Source organism: Sceloporus occidentalis, unplaced genomic scaffold (genome assembly GCF_023333645.1).
Source record: "Sceloporus occidentalis isolate IW3139 unplaced genomic scaffold, rSceOcc1.0.p SCAF_26, whole genome shotgun sequence".
Taxonomy (NCBI): Eukaryota; Metazoa; Chordata; class Lepidosauria; order Squamata; family Phrynosomatidae; genus Sceloporus; species Sceloporus occidentalis.
Window position 1 is genome coordinate 6,364,494 of NW_028317006.1, and position 6,000 is coordinate 6,370,493.

At 40.1% G+C, this 6,000-nt stretch overlaps 1 protein-coding gene across 1 annotated transcript in view; it reads right to left on the bottom strand.

Moving 5' to 3' along the window:
• PCSK6 (proprotein convertase subtilisin/kexin type 6) overlaps nt 1–5,262 on the bottom strand; it is a 64,632-nt gene extending 59,370 nt beyond the window's left edge. Inside the window, exon 1 of the mRNA XM_089485639.1 lies at nt 5,131–5,262. The gene's annotated coding sequence lies outside the window, so the exon portion shown is untranslated. The remainder of the gene's footprint in view (nt 1–5,130) is intronic.
• Between the last annotated feature and the right edge of the window lie 738 nt (nt 5,263–6,000).

The window sequence follows — 6,000 nt, forward strand, 5'->3', positions numbered from 1 at the left end:
TTGTCTACCCTTCCTCTCCCTCCGTCCCTGCCGCCCCCCCCTTGTCTACCCTTCCTCCGTCCCTGCCGCCCCCCCCCCCCCTTGTACTTACCTTTCAGCAGTCCTGCGGCGAGTCTCCCCATTCGGTCTCGGTGCCGGCTTGTAATGCTGAGCGCCGGATATCTTCCGGCACTCAGCATTACAAGCCGGCACCGAGACCGAACAGGAAGACTCGCCGCAGAGGAGGGAGAGAGGGGCTTTCTCTCTCTTTCGCTTTAAAAAAAAAAAAAAAAAAGGGCCTGGAGCGGTTGCCCCACTCGGCTCCATTGTCGGGCCGGCCCTGCGCACAGGTCGCACACCCCTAAGGTCGGCCCTGCATGCTGTACACTGTTTAATTTGTACGCTCATCCACACACACGTTAACCCTGTACACTGACAACCACAGTCACACACACTCATTTTAACCAAGGATATGCACAGACACAGTTCATGATGGATATTTTCACAGTTGCTATATTCTTTTTTAAACTGTCACAGTACACACATTCACGCTTGCCCTTGCAGCCACGCACTTACACACACTTTCAAAAGACAAGTAGGGATCCTGTGTGAAAAAATATTCATACATACAACACAAATCAGCAAATACATAATAAGCAGGGGAAAAATATTTTTTTTTAATTTGCTTAGAATTTCCAATTTATGTTCAAGAACATTCCTCAAGCACAGTAATACCACACATTCAAAAGACCTTTTACATTGCGGAGAATCAGAAAACTTTTTTTAATGCTTTTTGGGTCGGTGGACAGCACAGCGGAAACAAATTTTCCCAGGAGGGGTAATTTAACACTTCTTAAAAACTGGTGTTGTCTGCACTTGTGTAAAAATGATTAGTGCTTGAAAAGGCAGCTGTGCCATATATATATATATATATATATATATATATATATATATATATATATATAAAAAAAACAACTGATCTCACTTTTAGTAAAACATTTTTATAAGAACTGTTTTTTGCTTTGGTTTTTTTCTTCCCAAAGGTGTATTATTTCTTCTGCTTAAACTAAATGAGCCACAATGAATTTCAAGTGGAGAACGCCAAGGTACTATAATAATACTATAGGATTGTCTATTTATTCATACATACACTAATATACACCATGATAGGACTTAATACCAAAAACCATTTACTTAAATGGTTAAAACAACCTTGTGGGGCTGCAGAGACACTGGAGATTGTGGAAGTGACCCATGGGCCTCTCTTGTAGCCCAGTGCCCTCAGATGGTTGGTGAAAGGGCTCTTGATGCCTTATTCCAGCTGTGAATCTGGCATGACTTTCTAAAATCATATATTGTATTGTATATAATTATACGAAAATCCAGAGAAAAATCTGAATGCCTTTGGGGTCAAGATTCTTCTTTGGGTTTTTTTTGCCTTTTTTGCCTTTTCCTGGATCAACAGAGTTGGCATTTTTTATTTCAACCAACTACGACTGAACCGGTGGACAGAATGTCTAAAAAGCAGACAGCGCACATAGATAATTGCTTAATAAGTGGCTCATTTATGTCACATAGCATACACCAAAATAAGATCAAAAACTAAAAACTTTCTAGGTCACAATACCTTTCAGCTGTCAGTGTGTTAAACATAAACCTGTGTCATTCTAATAACTGGAAGAAAGTAAGGTATAAAAAGTAAGAAGCGTACCATAATTTGCTTTTTTGGGACATGCTAACTTGCGTAGTGTTTATTCTAGAATGGTTAAACTCTACAAGTAACTGAATTCTTGTTGTCTGCACATTATAGATAATTATGTCCATCCAGCCAGTATTTAGACAGAATCTGCACTAATTTAACCATAATAGCTGCCCATTTAATAGACGTTAAGGACCCCTCTAATTATTACAGCAGAGAATTAACAGAGTGCTTAGTGTTAATAGAAATACCTCTTTACACAGCACTATGTTGCTGTGAGCTATCAATAACCTGAATCACCTCCAAACAGTAATACTCTGAATTAATAACACTTGACTAGATGAGTGGACCGCAAATTATTGATTGGCATTTACATCGAGCGCTTTCAAATAAACACACAGAAAGCAGAACATATGGGAGCGACAAGTATATCACAATTTATATAGCAAACTTCTGAACACAACACAAGCCTACATTACATTAGCCATACAACCACGCACACCTATTAAAGCACTTGGGAGACCTGTTATAATTACTTACTTCTGCATAAAACATGGATACAAAGGCTATACTAGCAGAAGCTACAGGTTACTATACGGATGTTGTATTTTAAAAAGGAAAGGTTATAGCAAATGCAGCTTGTGTGGCTAGCTACACATATCGCCTCTCAGAGTACCAACCATTCAGAAGTGTGTTCTAACTGAAGAACATTGTGTACTGTGAGTATACGGTTCATATGAAACACTCCATCTTTAGTGCCTAAACCCTACATACAAGGTAATTTGTTGCCCCATTTAAAACTCCTTAAAAACAAAAAAATACATAACACCTAACTTCATAGGCAGCTATCCACACGTTACACTATGAAGAAATAAAAGTACACATATTTTAGGCTATTTACAGTGAATACAATGTTAACAGTTTTAGTACCAGGGGGTCCAGCCACCCCCAGGCAATCTTCAGTTTTTCCTGAAATACCTTTACGTGATAACCTTATAAGCCACTTACCTAGTGAGACATAAGGATTTTTCGAATAACAAAACTAAAAAATTAAATGGTTTTGTGTCCCCCCCCCCCCCAAAAGGACAACTTTAAAGTGATAAAATGTGCACACTTTTCTTGAAAGCTCAAGCCCCTCGGTAGATTTATCCAGTATATGTAGTGCTACCTACATGTATCTAATCTCTTTTTTTATAGTATGATGAGAAGCTGTTGAATCAGCAGCATTCTCTTCTCCTGGAGCAGATGCCTAGCTTCCTTTTATCATAGAGAAAGGAGCTCAGAGTGCCACAACATATAGGATACACGGATGGCCTCCAGGGTCTGCTTGGCCAACCACATATCACAGGCATGCTTGGCAATCCAAAGGATATACTACACTTTAAATAAAAACTACGTTACTTGCAATAGTATTTAATCCATGTGTTCTGAAACAGTTCCATTTACACAGATTAACTAAAATATCCTATTGCGGCCATTACTACCCAACGATTGGCATCTACCAATAGACCATTTAAAGGGACAATACAGCCATCACACACATATTAATGCATCTTATAGCTGAGAGATCCTATTAAATACACGAGGTGTGGATTTTGTTGTTCTGGAGTTTTCAAGAAAGAATAAGTGCCCCAGCTGAGGTGTGAGATAACGTTTTGCGGTCAAATAATGTTTTGTGCTAAAACTTTTTTGGCAAACCACAAAGCACTAGGTGTGGCGCAAACACCGAACATGCCTCAAAACATACCATTTCATACAGTGAATTATCGGTCGGCAGCATGCGGGGTTTGGGCATCTTGACGGAGGAATAGATGGAGCAAAAATACAGAGGAATTCTGCAAAGTTAGCTACTTTATTTTGCTCAAGAAAAAAATCCAAAGCTTGAGACTAAATTCAGCTTTCAGCATGAAAAGGATCCCAAGCACAAGGATAAAAGCAATAACGGAGAATCGCTGGCGATCCATGGAAATCGCAGCCCACGAGCATTGTCTACCATCCTGGACAATCACTATGGGCCAAAATCACCCCGATGCCATTTATAAAAGCCTGTACTTCACCTAAAAAGCATTAAAGCTCCCCAAATATTACTACCGTCTGCAACAGCTTTTTACTCCCTAATACATTTAACCAGAATAAAACCAATGTCACGTTAATAACTACGTTTCGAGCTAAAGTTCAATGTAACATTTGTAATTAGTATTATAAGAGAATATGTAAGGGATTATAATTATAACGTTTACGTTTTATAATATATTAATATATATCATAATTATATAGTTTAAATTGTATAATATATAATATATATATATATATATGTGTGTGTATATAACACACACAGATTCATATAAGATTGTTTCATATAAGATGTAACAAAATATATGTACACACATATAAAGATCTAATAGACACATGTAAACAATCAATAACACTGGGATGAGCAATATTCTAATAAATATTTTTGCCAAAACAAGATGCGAAGGGTTAAGCCTACATCCTGAGAGTACTCGATACAACAAAACACTACATTAAACTATTGACACGATGCTCATATCCATTACAGAATATAACAAAGCTGATACTATAGCAGATATGAGAGCTCTATGAGCACCAGGAGCTGTTCCATAAATGTTTGAATAACTCATAATACCCAGAAGTAATGAGGTGTGCAGAGCCATTAAGATTATGACTGCCAGTCAAAGCAGAAAACCAGTTGAGATCTTACTGGGCTGACACTGAATCAGTGCTCTTAATGAGAAAACAAAAGCAGCAGGCATTTCCAGCATCATGTAATTATACAGTGACAAGAAATGACACCACAACCCCAAGCAAACAAGATGATCACACACCCAACATAATGAAGCTTAGTCAACGCTTAGTCAATTCTCATGGACACCAAGTGCCTACAGGTACAACTATGAAAGAGGCAATACAATCATTTAACACATTAACTACCAGTGGGGGTATCTGGCAAGATATCACTCAAGTATTAAAGGGTTAACGATACTATGCCAGATGATTTGTAGAATGGTTGTTGAAAACGTTCTTGCAGTGGTGAGCTAATGTAATAGGGAATGGTCGCTCTACTTCTATCATTAAAGTGCATTAAAGGGTCATCGATTACTGAATTGTAGTCTTTTGGCTCAGAAATCAATAACTATATGAAAGGAATAAAAGTTATTGGAATAATTAGAAATAAAAGCAACTGGTAGTATTAGAGTTAACTACTGCGATCAAACGAAATATACAGCGCAAAAAAGGCATAATCGATATTTTAGCGAACAGCAGAAATTGGCATAACCAAAAAAGCGCATCTCTGTATCGGCTCAAAATATTTAAAGAGATAAAGCACAATTCCGTTCTAGACTGGACGCTGCGCATCACACAGTGATCAGTACGATCTGCCGCTTTAACAATTCACTGTGCAGGGAAGAAGTGTAGCTCCGGATGCCCACCTGCCCCAGATTCAGGTAGCCGTATTTAGCAGCCAGCTCTGATGCCACCTCGGGTCCCCCCGGAACTCTTACAGCCCAGTGGTTGGAGTAGACGGTGCGGGGGTTAGATGCCAAGCAGGCGGGCAGCAACAGAAGCAAGAAAGGGCCGGCAATGGATGGCATGTTGGGAAGCTGCAGGGGAGTGCGCGGGGTCCGCTGCCCGCTTACACAGCGTAGGGGGGCGGACTGGCAGCCTTCAACTTCTCGGCTCCGGACATCTGCTAGGGCAGAGCAGCGCTCACTACTATTTGTCAACTCTCTAGCCAATCGGATGCTGAGAACGGGCCCAACCTGCGGTCGGTGAGGGAATAGGCGTGGCTACTGCGACAGTAGGGTGTGAACTAAGTTGTTGTGGGCGTGGTCATGCGTGTTGGGGCTATTAATAGGGGGAACGCATCTCCCCTCGGAATGTACGGGGCGTTCGGATTAATGAACGAGACGTGACGATGCGTCGGCAGACCGTATGTGGGTCCCGTATACAGTTGCACCTTATCAGAGTCCATATATTAACCAATTATCTTCGATAAATCAGCAATGATGTTTACTTTGGGTGTGACACCCTTCTGAATCACATTAGGATATGGCAAGGCGTGAATACAGCTCTTATACAGCGACTTATTGTTAATTAGTTACTGTGCAGGGTATTTAGAGAGTGAGTGGTGTATTTATTATTGTCAATTATTGCATGAGCATTATTATGAGTTTTGGGGCTGTATAATGCCTTAATATATTGCTACCCAACGCACAATTCTCTGTGGCCCCTGGTTTTAAAGCGGCAGGTCTGCCTTATCATCGCAATTTCGCGGTGTGTGCGTGAACACTCATCAATCT